Source organism: Artibeus jamaicensis, unplaced genomic scaffold, assembly GCF_021234435.1.
Source record: "Artibeus jamaicensis isolate MK-2021 breed Jamaican fruit bat unplaced genomic scaffold, CSHL_Jam_final contig_465, whole genome shotgun sequence".
NCBI classification, from domain to species: domain Eukaryota; kingdom Metazoa; phylum Chordata; class Mammalia; order Chiroptera; family Phyllostomidae; genus Artibeus; species Artibeus jamaicensis.
In genome coordinates, this window is record NW_026521843.1 from 2,491,393 (window position 1) to 2,517,394 (window position 26,002).

Below are 26,002 nucleotides of genomic sequence, written 5' to 3' on the forward strand. Positions count from 1 at the left end.
CTTAAATCAATCTCTGCGCCTCTCCCTGTCTCCCCAGGGAGCGGGGTCCCCTGCACCGAGCGGGGCGTGAGGGCCCGAGACAGGAGGGAGCGCCGTGAGCCGGGGAACGCAGGTGGGGGGACGCAGACGTTCAGGACGCCGGCCACGGGCTGGCCTGACCAGAGGAGGAGCCGGGCCCGTCACGGACGCTCTGTTCTAAAACCCGGCCCTGGTTTCATAGGAATTGGAAAGCTGCTGAGGGTCTTGTTCACCAGAGCAGGCCTCCCAGAATATTACCTGGGCAGCAGTGTGAACACCGTTGATCGGCTGGGATAGAGAGAGCGGACGTAAGCAGACCAATGAGGAAAGCACTGGTAATTAATAATAATAATAATAATAAACATCACTAACACTAACTGGACCGTGAGTGGACGCAGGTGCTGCACTGGAATGCGACCCAGAGCAGCGCGGCGCTTGCCCGAATCACGTAGTGACAAGCACATGGCGTGACGGTTTGACCCCGGTGGTCCGACACCCAGCCCAGTGCTCCCGGCTCCTGTCTTCCACTGTGACTGTTGTCACACTGAGGGACAGTGGCAGCAGACAAGGAAAAGAGGGAAAAGACAGCAGATACGACTCCAGAAAGTCCCACCGACCCACGGAGGAGGAGGGAGACCCTTGCGGCCCGGCAGCGCCGGGCTTAGCCCCCGAGGCCTCCTGCACCGAGCTTTTCCTTTCCTGTAAGGAGCCGAGCCTGGCGGTATTTCCCCCTCAGGTCACACCCCGCCGCCTCCCGTACCCCCAGACACACATCTCCTGCTGCGGCCTGGCCCCCGGCGCACCCCTCGTTAAACAGGGGGCCACAGAGAAAGAGGCAGACACCCACCTATGGTGAGGAGGAGGAAGGTGTTTCCCGGGCAGGCCACCGAGACCGCGCCACGGCTCCGAGGCGCTGAATGCTCCTGGGCATGCCCCGTGGCCTCCCCCCTCCCGATCCTGGGCCGGGTCTGCAGACACTGACCCACCCGGCGTCCAGCCTTCTGCGGGAACTGTCACCACCATCAAAATGGCTCACAGGAGCTGCACTCCTGCTGCCTGCCAGGCTCCCTCTTAAACACTGGGCAGATGTCACTTCCCCTGACCCTCCAACCATCACGCGACACAGGGGCGGGTAAGGAAACTGAGGCCCCGCTGGCTAGGACCCAGGGGCGGGGGGTAGGTGAGGCAGTGGACAGGACAGAGGTGAGACTTGCAGCGTCTTCTTCCACTTCTACTCCAGATTTCTGCGGGTGGCACTTTGCTTTCCCTCCTGCCGATGACCACAAGGACAGATGACGCTGTACCTGTGATATGCGTTTCTCAGGGCTTCTCGCCCCACTCAGTTCCACTCTGCGTGTGAAGCTACAGGACATCCTTAGAAAATACCACACCATGGCCTAAACCACACGTGGGCACAGAACTAATGAGCCACACTTGCAAGAGCTAAAAATTCCTTTGCGTGGTAAACCGTGACCTTGAGACACAGTAAAGGTTGCGCGTGTCTGATTTCTAGCGGACGGTCTCTAACGGCACCGTTTTGCCGCTAGTCCCCTGGCAAAGATTCGGGAAGGCTAATGTTGATGGGAGAAATGATTTTCCTTTCTGCAAGTGGCCTGTCCTTGAGAAGAGGCATTTGTACAAATTATCTGATGCCAGAGACATCACGCTGATGGACAGAATGAAATTTGGAAGAGAGAGAGAAAGATGATTTTCAGTGAACTGCACACAGCGAGAAGAGAGCGTCCGGTCGCTTCCCCGGGGCCGTCGCACCCCCCACTCCGCCCCCACGGCCCCCACTCAATTTCATCAGCACCGTTCCCCATCGGACCTTCCTTACCGACTGCGGTGCAGCCTGTCTTCCTGGGAATGGACACGGGACAGGGGGTTGCTTAGATAAGCGCCACCATTCGAACCGCTGTAGTCCGTGTGTTAGTTATCACCCGACACCGTGAGAGGCTGGCCCTGGTCCGGCTGTAGCATAAATGGGTGACAAAGGGGGGTGGGAGGGCCGCAGATGAGAACAAAACAGGGAAACCTCCTCCTGAATTCTCCTGGGCAGGAAGTGAGAACCACGCCACGTGCTCCAGAAGCGAAATCCGTGGGCTTTCCAGGCCAGTTTCAATCCCTACGATCAATCCCAGACAACCTGACTGCAGGGAAAGCGCCCACAGGGACGAGAACCCACCAATGCTGGTCTCGGGGCTGGTCGTGGCCCCTCCGGTTACTTGTTTTTGCCTGTTCTGCCCCCTCCCTGGCGTGTTTCGTATCCCCCTGAAAAACAGGGATTCCCAGGGCACTCCCTGAGACATCGACACCTGCTGTGTCAGAAAGACACAGACAAATGAGTGTCGCAGAACAGCACTTCCTCCACATGCCCCCTGCCCCAGCCACATGACCTTCGACCTCCCACGGGAGCCCCCTGGGCCTTGTTAGAGCTGTTTAACAACCAAAGGGGCTGCAATGAACTGGGGCGACTAATTCCTGAAACTTTGGGGTGTCTCTGCCCTCCATAGAGTGCCAAACTGGGGAGCACGACCCCCAATCAACAAAAGACATCCGCCAACCTTCACACAGTTGACATAGGTCTCGAGGGAAAAAACCGAGATCAGATTAGATCTTTGTGAAGTGATGAATGAATTCATGTTCCCCTGAGATACCCACGCTGCTCTGGTGAATATCTCTACAGAAAAACATCAGAGAACTAGAAGAAAGGCTACAAAAATTATTCGAAAGATGAGAAGAGCTTTAAGGTGAAAGTCGAGTTTGGAAATATGACAAGTAAGGAGTTAACTGACTAAAGCCTGCAGAGGAATTAATGGCTGGGTAGAAAGGAATAACATTTAAAAACTACCATTGTCGGTCATTTCTATGTGCTAAACAAAGATATACATGCATATATATGTATATAAACACACGTGTGTGTGTGTATATGTGTGTGTAGCCATTGGGAAGGATGTCTTAAATCTACTTTAGGATTTAAGGAGTTTGAAGGTTTAGGAGTGGGGAGGAGTTTTGGGGGGCATACCACGGAGAAAAGAACATCAGAGGCAGAAAGAACCCACAAAAATCCCAGAGGTATAAAAGAACCTGTTTTATATTTATTATAATTTTTTTAATTTCCTCATATTAAATTGGTCAGAACAGATCTGACTCCAGCCCCGGGTCACCACCATGGGCTGAGTGGACGATGAAGTCGGCGCTTCACCCCACCCCCGATGGCAGACTCCATCCGAACCACGGGTGATGAGAACTGAGCGCACCTGTCTGAAGTCCCGGAGGGGCTTCCGGGAGGGACGGCCCACAGAGGGACACTGGAAGGAAAGGGTTCACTGACTGCAGGCCGAACCATGAACAAAAGGTATCAAACATCTTCACAGAAAGAGATGCTACAGCCCTGTCCCAAATGGAAGTCACTCCCCAGTCAGCTCTGGGACGGGGACACGGCGTCCACAGGCAGCCTGTCATTCTGGTCCCCTCCCTCCTCGCTGTCTGCCTGCAAAGCCAGGGAGGGGACCGCTGAGCAGATGGCACCAGCCTTTCCATCGACAAGGTGCACATTCAGAAAGCAAGCCTGCCTTGGATGTTCCCCAAATGAACCCCACGCGGGACCGCCAACAACCCGTCAGCAGTTCCGGAGGGTGCAGCAGTGAGCACCCCTCCTTTCGGTCCCCACTCGCCAGTCCCGTGACTTGGGGGTTCCGTGCTCAGGGAATGTGGACTTCCAAGAACACGTTGACTCTTCCCCTGACGGGTGTGTGAGGAGGGCCATGCAATGGGATGGCCTTTATACAAAGGGACAAAACATTCTGGGCCTGCACAGTTTTTAACCGGAGAAGGGGGACCCACGTTACCAGGACCTGCCCAGTGAGGTTCCCACAGGTCACAGGGTGCTCGGATTCAGGGGGCCTCCGGGGACATGCCACTTACGACACAGGATGCTCGTATAACACAGTCAGAATTAAATGAGCATATGGCAGGAAGAATCTGCTCGCAGGGGAGAAAATGAAAACTAATATCACAGGGAAAATGGTGCAAATTAGGCAGAGTCATTATTAGCAGGCCTGTGGACAGGGTGAGGCCCCCCCGAGGAGCAGCCGTGGGAAGCAGACTGCCTGCTGAGGGTCCCGCCACGACAGCACCTGCCTGTGACTTAAGGTCCCCTGCAGTGCTGACGCTCACATCTCTTGCAGCGATTGAGCAAACAAGACAAATCGATCCTCTTAACTAGGATTGAAACTTACTTTGCAGGGAAGGAATTCGCAGCCAGTTTAATGTTTCACCTTAACTTTCAGTTGCTGTGGCTTCGGAGAGGACTCCCTCAGAAGCCTCGTCATCAGGACTCGGGGTGCCGGGCAGGGACAGGCGACTCGCGGGTGCTCCCCAAACAAGGCAGAATGGCACCCCACCCCTGGCCTCACTCATCGAAGGCTGGATGAAAGCCTCCCTTCTCGCCTACAGCCCCTGGTGGCGACTGGTCCAGCCAGAGCAGCATGTCTGGTCCCTGTGACAGGCGCACTGTGGCTCAGACAGAATGTGTCCTGAAACTCTGCATGGTGACATCTTAGCTGAGTCGTCCTGGCTCAGCGAAGGGGACCTCCTTTCGAATTTGACACTCTTTTGGTCCAGTTTTCTTAAGCAAAGAAAATTTGTCATGGTGCCCATTACTAGTTCAGGTTCTTGACAATGACCTCCCAGAGTCATGCCGCCAACCACTAGGAAGGGGGACTCAGCACAGACCCGGAAACGCTGTGGGGACGGCCTCTCCAGGGAACCACGCCCCCATACTCACGCCCCTGGGCAGCGCCCCCGCCTTGCATCTCGGCTGACCTGGTGCAGCCAATAGAATTCAGAGGCACCACTGAGTGGCCCGTGGGGCTGGGGTGCAGGCTTCCTCCTCTGTCCCTCAAAGGCTTGTTCTGGAGAAAGCCAGGCCCAGTGCAAGATGTCGGAGCCCCAGGGCCGCCTGCCGTGTGCAGGGGGCACGGAGCAGAGGAAGACCAGACCACGGTGCCCAGCCTCCGAGTGGGTGCAAGGCATGGAAGGGAAGCTGCCGTCCAGGAACCCCATCCTGTCAGGCCTTAGGAACTCCAGTTCTGGTCGCCACCAGATCACCAGCAGGAGGGGCCCCAGGAGAGAACGGCCGACCGCAGGCGAACCTCGGAGCCGTGACACCGGGCAGTCTGCTGCTTCGGGCCCCTCAGGCAGCGGGGGTCTCGGGGGGCAGCACCCTGCTCCACTCACACTCGAATCCAAGGTTCGAGGCACGACTCAGGTTCTAGAGACGAGAGCATTTGCTCGCCGAGCAAAGAACATCCTCCAGATTGAAGGGGCACAGAGGCAGGAGATTCCGTCACATCAGCGGGGGCAGGGGAAGCAGGAGAAAGGCACGGTGCGGGCTGCCACTGTCACCTGAGTGACCGCGGGTCTCCCGCACCCTCCTCAGTTTGCACGCGTGTCCCCCTCTACCCACAACACTTTCCTCTAAACGCCTCTCTGAAAACTCCACACTCATCAGTAAGTTGCCACATTTGTACCCCCTCCACCAAGAAGCCTTCCTGGCCTTTCAGGTGGCCCTCCCCCTCCCTCTGCCAGACTTTCTACCCAGCTTCGTGACGGCCCCTGTCACTGTCTCATGAGACCAATATTTGCATCTTTGTCTCCCCTCGAGTGGGACCCTGGGGTCTGGGCAGCTGTAACAAAGAACCCAGGCAGAGGGGCTCAAAAACCAGAAATTCATTTTTTCACAATTCTAGAAGCCAGAAGTGAGAGATGCGGGGACTGGCCGGGCTGGGCCCTTCGGGGGGCCGTGAGGGGCAATCTGTGGCGGCTGGACGGCCGCCTTCTCCATATGTCTTCACACCACCGTCTTCCCCCCGGAGTCCCTGTCCACGTCCCTGTCAGGCTGGACCAGGGCCCGACCTAATGCCTGGCCTCCACCGGGTCAGGTCTCTACAGGCCCTCTGCAAACCGGTCCTGTTCTGAATGGGGGTGGGGGGTGCAGGAGTCCTCGAGGACTGTGTCTTGCTCGGCACGTTCAGGTCCCCCGGAGAAGGTGCTCTGGAAAGTGAGAGAGGGAGAGAGCAGGGGGCGCAGCGGGGCAGGAAGTGGGCGGAGGGGTGGGTGACTAGGAAGAAGCGGGACGGAAACCGCCCAGTCCGAGTCTCCCGCTCCCTCTGGAAGGTAAATCCTAGCATTTCCCCGAAGCTGGAGGAGTAAGAACTAAAGAAGGAAACCAGCAGAGAGAAAACCAATGGACCAGTTGTGGGGAAGTGACGTGGGCAGGATGTGACACGTGGCTCAGAGGCGGACGTGGGAGTGGCAGCATGGAGATGCCGAGAGTGTGGCCCGAGAGGTGACATTTCTGGCCACACTTTCCTGCAACTGTCACTTGAAATGCTGGCAGAGAGACAGGGGACACAGAGACTTCCTGCGCAGCTCACCAGACCAGAGCGCGTCGGCAGAAGGACTGGACCCCAGGAAACAGGGGACAAGTGGGCCAGAACCTGCTTCAGGATGACAGCGTCCCCCACGGGTGCCCACGAGAGACCTGGCTGCGTCAACACGGCCCGAGGGGCACAGGGGTGCAGCGAGGGGGGCAGGGGCGCAGCTCGACACCACCATGTCTCATTTAATTGGGAACAATACCAACTAGTGTTAAGCCACTTTGCCTGACTATCACATAAAAATCAGATACATAAAATCATGATGAGCAAGATAGGAAAACCCTGGTTTTCCCTCTGGCTTTAATTCTTCTAGAGGAAAAAAAATCATTTTACATCGAACAACCAATCTACGCGAATGGAAGAATGTTTTGTAAACACAGTACCCAGTGAGGGTCCTAACGTCTGAATTTTCCCTCTAAAAGGATTTAGGTCATGGAAAAATTGGTAGGAAAATATTCCTGCACAAAGATACAATTTATTATCGACGCTACTGCAAGGAACATTAGGTCACAGTAGCTGTTGAAGAACGACAAATGTGGCTATTTCTTTTTTCTGTTTTATCCTCACTCACGGGCATGCTTACTGATTTGAGAGAGAGGCTGGGATGGAGAGAAAGGAAAAAACACCAATCAGTTGGTTGCTTCTCACACACACACCCACCAGGAACGGAACCTGCAACCTAGGCACGTGCCCTGACTGGGGATCAAATCCGAACCCCTTCCATTTACGGGACAACACTCCAACCAACTGAGCCACGCTGGCCAGGGCAAATGCCACTATCTGTAAGTCAGTCTGTAACCTGGGGCTTGGTTTCTTTGTAAACAATGTAGTTTTCAGTAAAACCCGGCAGCCCACATCCACTTAGGAAGAGTAATTCCGAGCTCAGCAGTCTCATACGAATGGAGCGTTTGACAGTTCTCAAGGCTACACTGAGAAGAGACCCCTCCAGCTTTCTCGGGGCTGGGTATCCGGCCCGTACAGGAGGCGGCAACGTGGCGGGAAGCCCGGGGGAGGGAGCAGAGAAGACAGCCGATGCTTTCCCTGCTGAAGCGCTGTCCCCCGTCCCATCCCCGTCTGCCCGCCGGACCGGCGCTGGTGCCTGGACAGTGGCCACGCCTCAGCGCCAGGCAGCTGCTGCCCCGTGAGCATCTTCTCTTGCCGGGGCTGAATCAATCATCTCCAAAGATGTCAGCATCTGCCTGAGCCATTTTATGTGAGAGTAAGTGGCAGATGGCGGTGTTTTCATATTTAATCAGTTCCACCAAATGCAGTCTCAGCCCCTAGAAAGGGAGCCATCTGTGGCATGTAGGTGCTCGGGCCCACGGAGTGCCCCGGGGCCAACCTGACTGTCCCCCAAAGGTGCAGCCACGCAGGCTAACCCGGTGACGGGGGGCACCGGGGGCCCAGACGTCCTCCCCGAGGGAGCTGGTGCTGTCAGTACACACTCGCCTCTTATCACACTCAGGGTCCAGGGCTGCACGTGCCCTTCCCCTGAGGTGTGCACACAGGCTTTTGTCTCACGCCCAGCGTGCCTTCCAGCCACGTGCAGAGGCGTCTCACGCTGAGCAGGCTGAGGACGTTCTCACGGCCAGAACGGGCCATTTCTCTGCCTGCAAATCACCTTCCCAAGCACTTGATCTTCACCTTGGCATGCAGACTTTCAGAGTTGGTCACTATGGCTACCGGGGTACACACAGACACACGCAGGCTCACACACCCACACGCTCCCACCGCACCAACATAACACATCGCTGACGCACACATTTGGGCCCCCCGCTGGGGTGGGGTCGGACCAGATGTAAACTGGAACACTCACTTCAACACGCTGGCAGATGGAGCCCCCACGTCTTTGGCCACAGAAAACAGTGCGCGATCGCACCACCAACGGTGACTTTTAAGCTTTACTTTTTCTAGAACTGCAAGGGAGGACCAGTGTGACAGGGGTCCAGGCAGCCACGTCTGGGTACCATGTCCCCGGGAAAGAGGAGATGGCACTGGGAGCACAGGAGAGCAGCAGGAATGGACCCCCCCCCAGCAAGGGTCACCGTGCAACCTGAGGACGTCATGCTGCTGCTATTTTAAACTTGGACCAGCTCCGAGCTCTCAAAGTCCAAATTCCTCAGCTGGACACCCGCAGCTCCTTGGCCAGCTCCACCCTCCCCTCTGCTTCATGAGCTTTCTTCCCATCCTTCATTCTTCAAACAGCACCTCAAAGACACTTCCACCAGGAAGCCCTCCAGTGTCACTAGTCACCCCTCCAGGGTCCCTCTGCTCACAGTGTTTATTCACAACTGAGCGTCACGGTTCCTGTTCACCGCTCTGTCTCCTCTGAGCCGCTCCTCCTTCGCTGAGCCCTGTTCTTCTTCCCATGCCCCTCTCTCCGCCTTTTGTCGGCTTCACACAACATGCCGTGGACTCAGGCAAGTATGCTGTTCTCCCTCCAGACTGACAAAAGTGAAACAAAGTCAACAGACAGAGAACAGCGAGAGAAATGGCAGGAAGACAAGGTGGTGAGTGAAGCCGTCAGAGTAAGACTTCCGGACGGGAAGTAGAACACAGTGCACTCCAACCCTATGGAAAAGGCTCTCGCAACTACGTAGCTTCCCCTTGTTATAACCCATTCCCTCTGGCCCATCACCGCCAAGCCCAGCTCTGCCCCAGGCCTTGTCTCTTTGGGAAACTGGCCCCACTGGCCACCAGCGGCCGAGGCAGACACTGAGGAGCAGAAAGTTCTGTGAATGGGATCCAGGACAGATGCTCAGTCCATGGCCACCACTCACCCCACGGCACCGGTGCCACTGTCGCCAGCCTGAGAGGCTGCTTGCTTCCTTCTGGTCCCCTCGCTGCCCCTCGCCTCGTTCTGTTTCCACCCAACACCCAGCAGTTGCCTCAGGAGGGTCTCCTCAGTCCCCAACTTACAACATTCTAGGGACCCCCCAGACACACTCAGTTTCAGCCAAAACCAGCGTGCCCACCAGACTGTGCCCAGTCAGGCTTTTGCTGCTTATCCGACTCGGCGTGTTTCGTCTTGAACTTGGGGCCGCACTGGCCTTCCTCTGTCCCTGGCACAGGTCGGCCTCCTTTGGTCGGGACTCACAACATGTGCAGTGTCACAGTTCCCCGCGGGTGAATGGCTTACCCCAAAGTATGCGAGTCTTCAGAACACTTCTGCCATCTCACTCCCCCAGCAAATGCACTTCCACGGGCCTCGTTCCCACGTGCATTAAAAACAGCGTCTCATTCGAGACCACCTGGGGGTTCACCTGAAATTTGCCCTCATAGTGTCTCTCTTTCTATTTTCCAAGATCATGGGCCTTTGGACTGTGTCCATCTATTAGACAAGCAGTTGCTAAGGAAACCGCCGTTCCAGGCCCCCCCACCCCCACCCCGGCAGAGCATAAACAGCCTGAGCTCTCAAAAGGCTGAGTGTCACGGTGAAGATCAGCGTGGGGAAGGGGCCCCCAAGGCCGGGGGGGGGCGTCAGAGCACTGCCCAGAGGTGCACCCGAGGGCTATTGAAGAGGCAACAGTACAAAGCCGAGTTCAGAAGCGTGGAACCGCCCACGCTGGACATCAGCCTGCCCAGACCCCAGTGGCCCAGCAACCGCGGACATCATGACTACATCCTCATTTCTAAAACGAGCGCCCTCAAAGGCCCCCTGCCCCCCGCCACGAGCTCTACGTTCTGACCCAGTCAGAAGCCCTCACGGTCACAACTTGTGCTTTCTGTCCCTAGAAGCTGCCACGCAGAGTCTGGGAAGCGGCCCCTTGTGCTGTTTGCAGACGTGTGCAGAAATGCAGGCGTGAACCTCTTCTGGACTGTGTGCTAGAAAAGACCGGTGCGATGATGCCTGCCGGGGGTGGGGGCATCTTCATTGCCCCCAAGAAACAGGTTTGCTCTCAAAGTGACAGGATGGCTCCCTCTTTGTCCTCGGTGCCAGGAACCTCAGACCGAACATGACATTCAACTGTGGTGACAGTGGCCACCCTTCTGCTCCAGCCCGTCACTCTGACCCCTTCTCTGGTCCCTGAAATTCCTGTCTCGTCTTTGTGATAGTTCCTGAGCTGTTACTGTTTTTGCTCAGCTGGTTTTGGTTGGTGTGCTTGTGTTTGGGGCTAAGTAGCCTCAGATTCTTCTTTTATTGAGATATAATTGACATGTAGCCTGATGTTAGTTTCAGGTGTGCAACATAGTGATATGCTCTTTATACGCATGGCAAAATGATCGCCACAGCGAGTCTGGTTAATACCTGTCCCTACAGGTAGTTACAAAAAATATATATTTTCCTTTTGCTGAGAACTGTGAAGCCCACCACCTTAGCAACTTCCCCGGGGTGCGCGGTGTCTCGGAGTACGTTGCCCTCCCGTGCACTCCTCCCCGGGATGTGTGTTTTATAGCAAAAAGTGTGGGCCTTTTCTTTTGACAGTAGAGCTCTAAAACAAATGCAACGTTTCAAAGTTGATTTCTTTCCACCCACGTGAGCCTCACCCAGTGCCCTGTGAGGGCGGGGCAGTGAAAGGGGCCCCTGGGCGCCGTGGGAGTGTGTCCCGACCGCAGACGCCCCCCGACTCAGAAAGCATTCTGCACCCACCGGACCCACGGGGAAGCCACAGCCAAACAAGTCTTTCAAGGCAGAAATGCTGAGCGGGGAGATGAAACTCCTTCACACTCTAGAACCAATTTTGTTCACACAAAAGAGAGGGGAAATAAGGAAAAGACAAGAAATCAGGGAACACGCAGCCGATACAAGGGCACACACGTTCCGACCGCTTTCTCTTTGGCAGACGCCCACGGCAACTGTCTGCCCAGCATCCCTGCCCCTCCTCCCTCCTGACAAAAATCAGCCGGAGAAGCCCATCCACGTGTCCGTGTCCCACCTGAGAAAGACCACCCAGAGCCTTCCCTGGAATTGGAGGGGTGACACTTGGAGGGAACAGCTCTCTTTTCTCCTGGGACGGACCCGACTGCCAGGTGTCTCACCAGCCCCGCGAAGCGCTTCCTCAGGCCAAGGTAAAGAGAGAAGGTGAAACTCACGTTACCTGTTAGTGTCACTTGTAACCGAAAGAATCCACTCACACGGTCTCTGTTTATGGGGCAGGGGAGGGAAGCCACGCAGAGGGACAGCTGCCTCTGTTCACCAGCACCAGGAGACCCCAGGGTGCCTGGTGCCCGCTCAGAGCTATGTCACTGCACCCGGCCACCTTCAGGTCCCTGAATCGACTCACAGGTGGCTGGAGTCACCCCCAGGAAGATGAGTAATGGAAATCACTGATCCGTCCCCTCTCGGTCCCCTCCATCCTTCCTCCTGGCCCCTCACGTCTGTAGTCACAGTGACAAAAAAAAAAGACCACGACACTTGAAAATCTCTCGAAGATTCGGAAACTGAGAATCCTGCCGCTATACCGAGCCCTGCTTCTGGTTTGCACTAACGAACACATTGCCATTCCTTTAGTGAAGAATGTCAGGGGTGAGATGCCACGTTGGTTCCAATGGCTCTCCCTCTTTCCCCGGGTCCCCCTGTCACTGACTGCTCCCTACCGCCTTGAGTCCAGTCACCCCCCCACCCAGAAGAGAGAGGAAGCAGAGACCTTGCTCCTTGGCCAGAGAAGCGACGTTGCCACGCCCACAGTGGTGGAAGCAACCTTGGGTCCAAACTCCGGCCCGAGCCCCCATTAACTGCTGTGAGAGGGGTCAGCCGCTTCCTGCCCGAACCTCTGCTCTCTGTGCCTGTCCCCTGGAGACAGTGACACTCCAGCGCGTGCTGGGGCGGGGTGGGCATTCTGGGAAACCCTGTGCTCACAGCCCTCTCACGGGTCCTCCGTTACCCCTGACCACCCCTCCTCCCTGTCACGTTTACCTGCTCCCCAAGGAAGACACACAGCATTAGCACATCTTTTCGTGCACGAATATACATGCAGCAAACGGTGGGGCATCGTTAGCATGACGAATATGCTAATGCTGGCTCTCACGGGAGAGCTGGCACCGACACGGATCCCTAGGAAATATCGGTTGCCGAGGATGGGTGTCCTGAAGGCCAGGCTGTGCGATCAAGGAGCGCTCACACTGGAAGACATGTGTCACGACAGAGCACGCACACACGGAGGCATGCCCCCCTGCCGTCACCTTCGCTCTCTGTCCGGCGACTGCAGGGGTAGGTGGGTGGCGACCGGCACCACAGACGGAGGACGTCCACAGGGCCGGACGCTGGCTGGGACACCTGCCCACGTCCCTCTAGCAACAGGAGGGTTTTCATAGCATGTCCCCATTCTGTGCGTGGGGAGCTGAGGTGCGGCAAAGTCATGGCCACTGCAGCCACATTGGGGGCTGACACTGGAGTGTCCGTCTGGGACTGTTGCTATGCAAGGACGCCCCTGGGCCAGAGCCACCCCCGTAAACATCAGCGGGGCCGGCACCCACGCTGTTTCCAGCGGTCGGACTGTGCTCCTCGAGAAACACTCCTGACACATCCGGGCTCACGCATGCGCCTCGACCCAGCCCAGCTCCGTCCCGGACAGCCCGTCCGTCCCACACAGCGTTTCTGGGGTTTGGCAATTAACGGGACCCAGCGTCTCACGGTTTTCTTGGAAGGAAATGCAGTACAGGCTCCACTGGCTGTGGAACTGCCCCAGTGGGTGCTGGCGAGAGGGTTTCTGCTAACGCAGGGCACCGTCCACTCCCTGGCACTCGGTCTGCCCCCTGTGCGTCCGGACTTTGGCCAACAGCTCCCTTCCATGGGGACAGACGAGGGCAGCGCTGATGTTTCCAGAAGACTGAAAGGCAGGCAGAAGAATGTGCAACAGGTCGGGAAGTTGGACTAACTGGAAACTGGCACTGACCTTGAACTCTGGCTCTGCCAGGGGCTGTGCCCTTGTGAGGCCAGAGGCCCCGTTCAAGCCAAAGAAACTGGCGCTACAAACTGTGGAAGAGCCAAACAGAGCGTTGGAGAAACCGGGCTGAGAGGGAGCTGCCTGGCCTCGTCGTGGCCCCGGGGGACAATTGGGGAGACGGGCTCACAGCAAATTTGGACAGTCAGGAGCAAAATCCATCCGTCCATGGGGAAGCAGCAGGTGTCCGACAGACTTGGACTCAGTGGTGACCCTGAACCTGGGGCCCGAGGAGGAGGAAACCCAGAAGGTCCAAAGATCAGGGTCTCCCTAGTGGCCCTGTGCCAGGAAGCCAGCCCTTCCTTCTCAGAGGGCCCGATGCCAAGGTGAGCACTCACACTGCGGAGGGGGGCAGACCGGCCCCCCGGAGTCCCGTCAGGCGAGGAGAAGCCGGGAAGGTATTGGGCGGATGGGGCTGCAGCAGGATCACGCGGGCTCGGGCGTGGAAAATGGCAGACGGTGCGCAGGATGGAAGGCAGAGACAAGTCAGGCGGGTTAGGACAAGAAAGCAGGACAAGCCCCATTTCAGGAGGTCTGAGTTGTTGGCCAAAGTCTGCACACACAGGGGACCCGCACCGGACGGTGCTCTGGATTTACAGAAATCCTTTCGCCAGCACGCACGGGGGCAGGGGGGCAGTTTCTCGGCCAGCTGAGCCTAATGTCCTTTCTCTGAAGCAGGAGCAGGCTCTGGGAAGCCAGTAAGTTCAGACAAAACTCACAGGAGAACAATTAAAGTAGAGGGTAATTTACTCATAACCTCAACATCTGCCAGTCCCTGAACAGCCACCGAGCCACACGATGATGCACCTCGTCTCTGTCGCCGTAGCATGGGCTCCAGAAAGAAAAACAAATTCCCTCACCGTCTTCACTAGGGAGGGCCCTGTCAGCCAATGGTGGCGTTCCAATCAGGTGCCCCCTCCCCGGTGTGGCCCTTCCAAGGCCCGCCCATCCTCCAGCCGCACCCTGGAAGCATGCGGCTCAGCCCCGGCCTGGGGTCCCCCTCTTTGCCCTGGTGACAGTCACAGAGGTAGGCAGAGGCTCCCAGCTGCAGCCCTGAGGCCACGCCACCAGCCCGCAGCTGGCTTTCTGCCACTGAAGGATCCATCCCGAGAACCGGCCCCAACAGCACTTCCAGGCCCAGCGTCCGGCTGTCCGGCTGGCTCTGCTCCGTGCCTGGGGCCACCCAGCCCCGTCTGGAAGGCCTGCTCACCCCCACAATGTTGGCCTTAGGGACAACGGGGTGCGGGCACCTGGTGGAGCTGGACCCGTGGCTGAGGGCGTTGGGCAACGGCCAGTGCCCAGAAAGACCCCAAGACCGCAGCTGCCCGGGGCCTGAGGGGCAGCCCCAGGGTCCGGCCTAGTGGGGAGTCTTGCAGCAGAAGGAACCTTCTTCCCCAAACGCCCAGTCATCCAACACACAACCCCAGCCGCCACGCTGGTGGAAGGCTGAATCCTCTTTCTGCTCACTCAGAAAATAACATTGCGAAATCATTGTCATATGGCAGAGCACACGGAGCCAAGAAATCCAGGAGAAAAGGGTGCGTAGAGATGTGTCAGGCAGCTAACTAATAATAGTGTGCTATTTTCCTGGGTTTCGTCATCATTGTGATATTTATCAGCTTTTTTTTTTTTAGATTTATAATTTGTTGCGATCTGTCCCCCATGCTAAATAAATTTCACCTTTCATCCGTAATTTTACATTTGTCATTTTTTTACTCTCTTTTTTAAAGACAGCATGGAAGACTCTCTAAGCTTTACACCCCACAGAACCTGGCCCCACCGTCAGCTTTGAGAAATTCTAGCCGATCAGAAATATGTCCAGGCTGGTGTGGCTCAGTGGATTGAGCACCGGCCTGTGAAGCAAAGGGTCACAGGTTCAATTCCCAGTCAGGGCACGGCACATGCCTGGGTTGCGGGCCAGGTCTCCAGTGGGGGACACCAGGGAGGCAACCACACATTGATGTTTCTCTCCTTCTCTTTCTCCCTCCTTTCCCCTCTCTAAAAATAAATAAATAAAATCCTTTTAAAAAAAAGAATCAAAGAAATAAATCCCCACTTCCTGCTAGGAAACCTGCCAGTGAGTGCCTTATCTCCCTGGAGAGGCCTTAACCCTCCAAGGGGAAGTGTGCGTGACCGCTTGGGCTAACGGTGGGCTTTACTTAACACGGTACACCATGGCGTGAGATGCCGCTTCCATAGCCGGGGTCCTCCCTTCCTTCCCACTTAAATCAGAGACAGTACGCAAGAGCCAAGGGCGCCGAACACTCTGAGAAGTGGGTGCAGCTACACTGTGGAGGAAGGGATGAGATGTCCCCAGTGGAGGCCCTGGTTGAACGGAAGCTGGTTTATTTTACCAGCGGTCTCCGCAGGAGTGGCGCCCAGGGGCTGCACGTGCTGCCTGTCCTCTGGGAGGGGCCCAGCTGGGGCTCCGCCCACACCCTCTCTGGCGGCCTCCCAGAGGGGCCTCCTGCTGCCCAGACTCCTTGTGCAACTCCCAGGGGCACAGGGCACGAGTGGAGAGGAGGCTGCCAGGCCTGGCGTGAAGGGGGGGCCTCAAGGCCATTGTGCCCCAAACATCTCCCCACAGTGACAGTCCAGCAGTCTGGCTGGGATTCAGTGCCTGTCACCTGAGCCACAAGGGCTGATGCCCCCAGGTACCCAACAGGAGGGTCGGCCATCTCCACGGTGCCCCCCACCTTGCCTAGTGCTCACATGAAGTCCAGGGAGGGCGAGGCAGGCAGTTCCCACTGGGCCCTCCGGTCCCCAGGGTGACAGTTTCAGGGCTCCTTCATCCTCCAAGTCATGGGCCCATCAGCAAAGGGCCGCCACAGGATGAGGGTAGGACCCCATAGGAGCACTTGGAAGCCCAGGATTGACACCAAGGGCCCGGGTGCCACAGACGTCATGCAGACGACAGGGAAACCAAGATGGGAGTAGGGCTCCCAGTGCAAGTCTCAGAGCTGCGCTCCCCGCACGTGAGCAGCCGATGGGGGGGTGTGAACCCGGCACCGCTTCTCCCACCCACACTCTCGCCGGAATGACCTCTGTCTAGCTCGGGTGACACGCCTGCCCTGCCTCTGTCTCGCACATGGGCCGCCAAACAGCAAAGCTGGGCACCTTCAGTGACTTAGAAATCACTCGTCAAACATGAGGTCATGGACCATCTCCAAATATTTACAGCCACGGCTGTAGTACGGTTTGGAAATATATTAAGTGAATATGTTTTTAAGATCTGTTTGAAAGCCTACAGCATCAGTAGCAGCAAGCTCTCCCCAGGGACTTGGAAATCGATAACATAGAACCTCTCTCCCACCCTTTCCGAGAGAAATTTAGTAATTATGTTGCTGTCCAGTACATGGTCTGGTGGCTGCATTCAATCAGAAGACGCTGGAAGTCACCTGCCCCCATCGTGAGCAGAAGAGCAATTACAGGCAGGAAAGCGTGTGGAAGCCGCAGTCCCTGCAAACCCCTCCTCCAGCTCCTGCAGGTAACAAAGCTGCAGAAGGCATTGTTTCTCCAAGGGCCCAGACACATGCAAAAAACTGCCATCAGCCAGGATGTGGGGAAACCAGACACGCCGGTGTCAGATGAGCCAACTCAGCAAACGTCCATGCACCAAAGGGCGGAGGTGTGAGGTGGCGTTGAGGAGGGGTGGGGGCGACTTCGCCAGGGAAGGCGGGGGGAGGCACTCGCCAGCAGCCTCTGACAGCGGCCACTGCTTTGACTAGGGTGTCATTCATGTGAAGCCATTAAAGATGCTGGTGGCACCGAGCACGCCATGGTTTGTGTGATTAAGTGACGCCGCTGTACCTTCTCATCTCAGTATTTTTAATTTTGGTGTAAGAATCTCATCAGTGCATCCAAAGAGCCTAAACTTCATCAGCTGCACCTAAAGAACATTCCTGAAAATTAAAAATGACAGGGACTTCCAGCCAAGATGGGGGCAGAGGCAGACATACCGTGCCTCCTTGCACAACCAAAAGAAGGACAACAACGAATTTAAAAACAACGAGAACTGTCAGATCAAACTGTATGGAAGTCTGACAACCAAGAAGTTAAAGAAGACAACTCGCCCAGACCGGTAGGGGGTGCGGAAACGGCCACCGGGCAGAGAGGACTTGCGGCAAGGCAGTGGCTGGTGGAGCAGGCGCTCCCACATTCAAATGCAATACACTGGGAGGAACAACTGGGGAGCAAGACAGACCCACAACCCAGGGCTCCAGTGGGGAAATAAAGCCTCAAACCTCTGAGTGAAAATACCTCTGGGAGTGGAGGCAGCAGGAGAAACTCCCAGCCTCACAGGAGAGTTCACTAGAGAGACCCACAGGGTCCTAGAATGTACACAAACCCACTCACCTGGGAATGAGCACCAGAAGGGCCCAATTTGCTTGTGGGTAGTCAGGAAGCCGGTGAGAGCCCCATTGTTCCCTCTCAACCCCTCCCCCACTTGCAGCATCACAAGGCAGGGACGTGGGTTTCCCCGCCCTGGTGAACACTTAAGGCTCCCCCCCTTACTACGTAGTAGGCTCATCAAGACAAAAAAATAAATGGCCCAAATGAAAGAATAGATCAAAAGCTCTAGAAAAAATACAGCTAAGCAATGAAATGATAGCCAACCTATCAGATGCACAGTTCAAAACACTGGTGATCAGGATGCTCACAGAATTGGTTGAGTATGGTCACAAAATGGAGGAAAAAGTGAAGGCTATGAAAAGTGAAATAAAGGAAAATGTACAGGGCACCAACAGTGACAGGAAGGAAACCAGGACTCAAATCAACAGTTTGGAGCAGAAGAAAGAAAGAAACATTCAACCAGAACATAATAAAGAAACAAGAATTTTTAAAAAATGAGGAGAGTCTTAGGAACTTCCAGGACATCTTTAAATGTTCCAACATTCAGATCATAGGGGTGCCAGAAGGAGAAGAGGAACAGCAAGAAATTGAAAACTTATTTGAACAAATAATGAAGGAGAACTTCCCTAATCTGGCAAAGGAAATAGACTTCCAGGAAGTCCAGGAAGCTCAGAGTCACAAAGAAGTTGGACCCAAGGAAGCACACGCCAAGACACATCATAATTATATCACCCAACATTAAAGAAAAGGAAAGAATCTTAAAAGCAGCAAGAGAAAAGGACATAGTTACCTACAAAGGAGTTCCCATTAGACTATCAACTAGTTTCTCCAAAGAAACCTTACAGGCAAGACGGGGCTGGAAAGAAGTATTCCAAGTCATGAAAGGCAAGGACCTACATCCAAGATGACTCTATCCAGAAAAGCTTTCATTTAGAATGGAAGGAGTTCATCATCATCCGGTCCTTATTATATGAAATGTTAAAGGGACTTATCTAAGAAAAAGAAGATCAAAAATATGAACAGTAAAAGGACAACAAACTGACAGCTATCAACAACCAAACCTTAAAAAAAAAAAAACTAGAACAGGAACAGAACCACAGAAATGGAGATCACATGGAGGGTTATCAGTGGGGGAGGGGGAGGGGGGAATGGAGGAAAAGGTACAGGGAATAAGAAGCACAAATTGTAGGTACAAAATAGACAGGGAAAAGTTAAGAATAGAATAGGAAATGGAGAAGTCAAAGGACTTGTATGTATGACCCGTGGACATGAACTAAAGGCGGGGAATGCCGGTGGGAGGGGGTGTGCAGGGCAGAGGGGAATAAAGGGGGGGAATGTAACAACTGTAGTAGCATAATCAATAAAACATACTTAAAAAATTTAAAAACCACAGAATTTATTCCCACTTGATGTTACAAAAGTAGAGATGAGAATGGGCATTAATATTTGAATCATGAAAAGAGAAATTATGATTTTTATATCAATGTATATGTTTACAACATAAAAGGCTTTGAGAGTCTTAATATGCAGCATTTTTTTTAGAAATTGAAAAATTTCAATAAATTTTTAAGTAAAATCTACCGATGTATTAATATAGAATATGATAATGACCTGAGTATAAGAATTTATATCACTATTTCTTCATATCAAAACATTTAATTTGATAATCTTAGTGAAACTTATAAGCCACATAGTATTATATATATTTAACAAAAATTCTTGAATTGTTCAAAAATAGATGCCAAGAGCAAATACTAAAATGTTACGCATGTTGCAAAGCAAAATGCTTTCCAAAATTTGAATTTCTCTATATTTAAAGTGCAATTATTTTTAAAACATGATGGAGACCTTTGATTTTACATCCTCACGCTCCACCGGCCTCAGATCCCGGCTATGAAAAGACGGAGATCTGAGTTTCCCCGAGAAGTCTGCCGTGAGGATTAAAGGACTTCCTTCTCGTGGCGCTCCAGAACAGTGGCCAGCTCACGGGGCGAGGTCTACCCGTGAGGCTCTGACAGCCTCTTTTCCGATTTGGGCATCAGCACAGCTCTTTTGGAAAGCAGAGAACCCAGGTCATCTGCCACGGGAGCGGGAGCCACCAGCCACAGTGCACATGGGCCGGTGGGCACTCTAGGCCCTGCCACCCGCTCTCGCGGCTTCTGGGTGTTGGGGAGGGAAGAAGACTGGAGACCAGCAAGCTGGGCTCCGCTGCTGAGTTGGGCACCGAGGGAACCGCGGCTCCCAGACTTCTCGGGTTTTAAATTCTCCCTCGCAGACAGAGCCCCTGGCTTTTCCTGTTGGGTCAGGGAGGCAGCAGACCCCTTAGCAAGTCGTCTGTCACCTGGGTGGCATCACGCTGATCCGCGTGAAGAAACTCTGGCTGTGAGAATGCAGGGTTCATGCTCCTGGGGACTGAAAATCTCATCCTTGTCTCGGAGGAGCCATCGAATTACAAGCCACAGTTATACTTTCTTCTCCTGCCTCTAGTTGTTCAGAAGGAGATGAAGGAGATGAAAACCGAGTTTGCTGTTCCCTCCACGAACTCTTGAGCAATTGGCTGTCTGGTGCCTGCTCTCTCATGCCAAGAATCATGTGCTAAGAGTGAAGAGGATTTGATGTCATGCTCCATGTGTGTTGGGAAACACAGGGCACCCAGGCATTTCTTTCCAGCCCCTGGTGTCCACCTGCACAGCTGGGGCACCTTCCCCCAATTCTTTTCTACAGAACACACCACCCAGAACCTAGTCAAGGGACCACATGCCCCCTCCCTCCCCTCCCCTCTCCCCTGGAGAGTGCTGGGGGATCTTTCTGTAGCCCTGGTCGCGTCTACTACCACAGCCCCCGTCCCTGTCCCCGTCCCCAGGGAAACCCGAGCTCCCTGAGGGTGCAGCCCACATCACGCCACATCACGTACTCCCAACACCAGGACCGATGGCTCTGGGAATGGTCGGTGGGGAATGAACGGGGACTGAACACGCGGCCCCAGAAGGCCTCTGGCTTGCCCTCTGCCCAGCTCCACCTCATTCCGCTCTGGGGTCCACACAAGTCACGGAGGCTAGTTCCAGGTGACACAGCTGGGGTCTCCCCGCCAATGGTCACGACAACCTTGAAAACCCTGGCGGTGCGCCCCTAGGCCACAGCCCCCCTAACAGACGCATAGGGGACTCCAAGATGTCATCAGACACAGGACATTTGTACTCAATTAAAAGATTTTCTTTTAGAGCCAAACAGGTGAAAGTCTCTGAGACCGCCCAAATCTGCAGCCCTGGCAGGCAGCCGAAGGTCTCTGTCTTGAACTTGACTGTCAGCAAATGACGAGGAATTCCCTTCCGTCCTTGAAAGAATGAGCTACAAAGTCAACCTGAAACCCCCAAGTGAAGACGTATGCAAATGCACACCAGCTGGGAAAGCGGCCACCAAACCAGAACCCCGCTCTGAGACTTGTGGGCTGCGGGTCTGGGCAGTACCCTGGGAAACTGGGGGACTCAGGCGCTCCTGCCCGCCCCCACCCTCGGGTCTCCACGGCCCTGTGCCTCTCTTCCCGTCCACCACTTCTCGGCCACTTTTCTTCATCATTTCAATACCAACAGGGAGAAGCAGAAAGAGGTGCTACCAGAACCCCCCTATTTTTTTCTGGTGGTATTTATGATAAGAGGCTTGAGTGGGGAAAAGGCTAAATGTCATAGCTGAAATGAGAGCTCTGAGTAACCATGGTTCTGACTCTTCAGCAGGGGTGCGCTCTCTCTGTTTGCGGAAGACACCTGAGTGAAGCCACCAAGTTCACCCCAGCCCATTACTTCCCAGACAAAGCGCGAGGCACTTTGAGACACACAGGAGAGTGTGGGTTTGAGGCCTGCACGCCGGGGGGTTGTCATCTCTCAGCGTCCGACGTGGTTGACATGGGCAAAATGACTCTGGACTGTGAACACAGTAAATAGTGCCCGGTGCTTGAGTCAGTAGAAACCCTGAGGGCTGGTGGCACGGTCCCCAGCGGACCCCTCTCTCATCCCAGAGACAGAGGGGCGACAAGAATCCACTGGGCTTGTCCTTCCCTCCCTCAGGATGGCGTTAGGGGTTGCGGAAATGGCAATGATGTTGTCAACAATATTGTAATAAGTCTGCATGGTGCCAGGTGGGCGCTGGAAAGAACAGGGGAACCTCTCTGGAAAGTATACGCTTGTTTAACCGTGATGCTGGGTACCTGAAACTCATACAAAATAATGTCCAATGTCAACTGTAACTGGAAAATCAAATAGTAAAAAAATTTTAATGATCATGATCATGAGAGCCCAAGATTTTTCCTAACAAAGACACTCAGAGAGTATCAGGCCTCAGGCAACCCCAGAAGCAGTGAGTTCCCTGGTTTCCAGCTCAGGAGCCCCTCACCCTGGGGGGGGCCCTCAGCATGTGACCCCCTCCTCTGTGACCTGGAGGCCCCAGCAGACACTCTCCCTGGTCTCTGCCCCCATATCGGAAATTCATCATTGATTTAAAGCTCGGATGCCAAAGTCAATTCCCACCACTGTTAATCCATCCCACCAGCTACCCATCGACCCTCTGTTCAACTTGGAGCCAAGCAAGCGCCTACGGAGACTGGGTGAGACTCTGACACGGACCGACACCAAGACGGCGTGTGGATCATCTCCGTCCCCCCGTGAGGCCGTGCCCACCTTCTGTTGTCCTCGGGCTGCTTCACGGGAGTTGCAGGAACAGAAGTAGTAGCAGAAAACTAATCCCAACACAAATAATTCCCTCCACAGACAGAGAAATTGGGTTTGTAGCAATGCAATTCATCTTGACCATTTTCGCATCTATTTACAAATTTTCTTCAGCAAGCCAGTTGTCTCGGTGTGCGTTTTGAGTTTCCTTTCAAACAAGTTGTAGCAACTTACTGGTTCCCACATTAATTAATGAACGGAACAAAATCTCTGGTAGGCATGCAGTTAAGTCTTCTTCTGAGGGCCATGATTTTAACCCTGTTTAAAAATTATACTTTACCACGGGTTTACTTTTTAATTTAATTTTTAAGAAATCAAATTCTTTCTTTAAAAATTTCCCCAAATTTTGAAGGATTCTTTTCCTGTGAAAAAGAATTGTTTAAATTTTTAGAAACCAATCTTGAAGTTTCAGAAATGGGGGTCAGTTTGCCATCAAGCAGTGAGTGAGACTCCCTGCTGTCGAACCGTGTAGAGAAATTCGGGGGCCTAGAGCCCGCAGACCATAAGAGCTGCAGTCAAACCATTTTCTAGGTGGCTTTGAATCCTCCGTAACCAAAGGTCAAACTCCCTGCTGCCCACCTGACCAACCAGCCCCCAGCACAGACGCACGGGTCCCTCTTGGCCAGGGCCTGTCCTCTTTGTCCCAGAAGCCTCCTCGAGGGTCTCCCTTAGCACCTATGGATGTTTTAGACGTACAGGGGCAACGCCGCCCCCGCCGTGTGGTGTGGGGGTGCCCGCTGCAGGTGGGGTTGACAGACCCGTAGGGGGGCCTTCCGCGGAAATAAAACACAAAACGAAGGCTCTTTCGGGAACCAGAGTGGCGGCTGTCGAGGACCCCAGAGAGGAAGTCACGGGGGACCCATCGCGCATCTCTTTCTTGGCGTGGGTTCGGTGCCTGACCCAGGACGGGGAGGGGCTGCCGAGGCGTACCTGTGCTGGGCCTCCTAGAGCGGGCCCCAGTCCCTGTGCCCAGTCTGGGGACAAGGTGGCTAAGGCCACCCACAGGGACGGAGAGGGCGTTCCCTGGGAGGCCACCCTGGGCCCTCACCCAGCTCGTGAGCAGAGGAGACCACAGGACAGCGGTGCCATGGACCAGCATCCCTGGGCCATGCGGGTGGACCTGCAACAGCAGCACCGTGTGACAGGAGGACACAGCTGTAGCCGTGGGGACCGGGCCATCTCCAGGTCCCCTCCAGGGCCTTCAGAAGCAGAAATGACTGGGTTTCTCTGGACTAACAAATCCCTTCTCCCAAGTTCACCTACATTTTGGAAGATCTCCTCCAGAGGCAGGTACACAGGGCCCAGTTCAGGCCGTAAACTGACTGGAAACATAAAAGTGGCCACAGCTGGGTCTGCAGTGGTCGGAGCAGGTGACGCAGTTACGCCGGGTTTTCTCCAGTCAGAGTCCGTGCCGTGTTCTAGCTGGACCTCAAAGCGGGTAATCGGAACGCCGGAGTTTAAAAAACAGGATGCAAGCTCTCTTCTCTACAGCTTCCCAGCTGCTCTGAACTCTGTTTCTGCCCCTTCTGAAGGATGGGGGTGAGGAGGGCCTGTCTCCATGTTTGTCTGTGGAGGGGCCCCTCACAGTGCAGTGGGGCCCGTCCCCACCAGGCCAGACACGCCGGGCCCCCGGGCCTCACACTCGGGCTTCACACGGGCAGTGAGAACGGGACTCAGGGTCGGTCTGCACTGGACCACAGAACTCAGGGCACAGTGCAGGCTGGGGAAACCTTAGTTGAAGACACCCTTGGTCCCCAGGCCACTAGATTCGATGGGGGCACAGAAGACAAGGCCACGAACCGAGGCTCTGCATCTCTACACACAAAAGTCTGCGTAAACCCCCTTGGAGTCAGCCCCTCAAGTAGCGGAGAGGAATCCCAGGTTGAAAGCCCCAGAATTTCCACCGGGGGCGCCCGCTGCACCTCTCGCTTCCAGGGGACCCAGGGTTCACTTCCACGTAGACCTGGCAGTTGCCGAAAGGGACCCGAGGCAGGAGGTCGGCGGGCGGGGCTCGGCGGCACCTGCAGAAAAGGCGGTCTGGGACCTGCACAGACTTCGCCAGAACGAAACTGGCTGAGGGCAAGAAAGACGCGCTCACTCATCCCAGCACCAGACCTGGGGGCCCTCTGCTTTGTCACCTGTCACCTGAGGGCCTCTGTCCCCCAGCTCTGTGAAGCAGGAACAGTAAGGTGGGACTGACTCTGTGGTCCATGCCAGCTGCCATTTTCTTGTTTCCTTTAATTGATTTTAGAGAGAGACAGTCAGGGAGGAAGACAGAGGGAGGGAGGGAGAAAAACATCAGTTTGGTGTTCCATTCATCGATGACCAGGGATCGAACCCCCAAACGTGGGGCATCAGGATGATGCGCTAACCCCCTGAGCTGCCCAGCCCGAGCTCCTGTTGTCTTTAACACCAGAAAGACCTAGACCTTCTGGAGAACCGCAGAACTCTCGGCCGGGTAACTTGGTAATAATTCAAGCAAGTCAAGGGCCTTTTGTTCAAAACCGTCCTCGGGTTTGGGCCTGGAGTGAAGGGCAAGCAGGCTATTTTTAGCTCGTGTATCTGTCCTGCATCTGCCGGGTATGAAGGAAGCGGCCGATACGAGGCCTTAATCGGGAGAAACGTCCTTGATGAAGACAGACCGGCAAGGGAGCTGAGCAGGGAACGAAGGCACCAGAGAAAAGCGGGCCGGGGTCTGAGGCGGGGGGGCCTGAGAGGGGGGAGGGGTCACTGCAGGACACTAACCAGAGCCCTGGCAGTCAGGAGGGGCGGAGCCTGACCCCCTCGTACCCTCCAGGCCCGGCCAAGGGTCCGGGTCCCAGCCCTTCCTCCCAGCGCCCATAGAAGATGAAAACGATAGGAACTTTATGCTTCTAAATAAATCTGAGGCAGCTTCAGCTGTCAGAGTCTTAATTTTCTTTAATAAATAAATGAAGTGTGGTCCAGGGCAGATTATCAGTCCCGACTGGAAACTGAGAGGGCAGCTGGGTGTATACCCTGAAAATCTGGGGAGGTCGGGGTTGCAGGCACAGTACCATTCATTCCTTCCTCTTCCCCTTCCTCCCTTTCGCTCCGGGTAGCTGGCACTGGGGGGCGAGAGAGAGAGAGAGGAGAGGGAGGCCAGTCCCAGCAGCCACGTGGATGTGTGGACAGTGACCACAGCCGCAGCGTGGCCCAGTGTGGCACCGTCCACTCGGCTCCTCCACGGGGGCAGAAATTGCTGAAGCAGCGGAGATGCTAGAAATGGGATTTCACTGCCATTTGTTCTAAATCAGTGTTTTCAATCTCTCTTGAAGTCCAGGTAGCACCTAGCACTGCACCTGGTTGGGGCCTGGGAAGAGGCTCGGGGACATGGCCAGGACCTTGGCCACTGGCCTCAACCCACCCTGGTGGAGGGGACGGTCTTTCCAGTCCAGAGGCATGACAACCAACGCAAGAGCACTAGCCCTGGCACTTAAGTTCCTGGCACTTAAGTTCCGCCCACCTGCAGACTCGGGGAACTTGTAAATTCCCCTTTTGCAGCTGAGAACACTGGGGACGGCCGAGATGGATGGCTGCCCAGAGACGCCCATCATCTCAGGGGTGA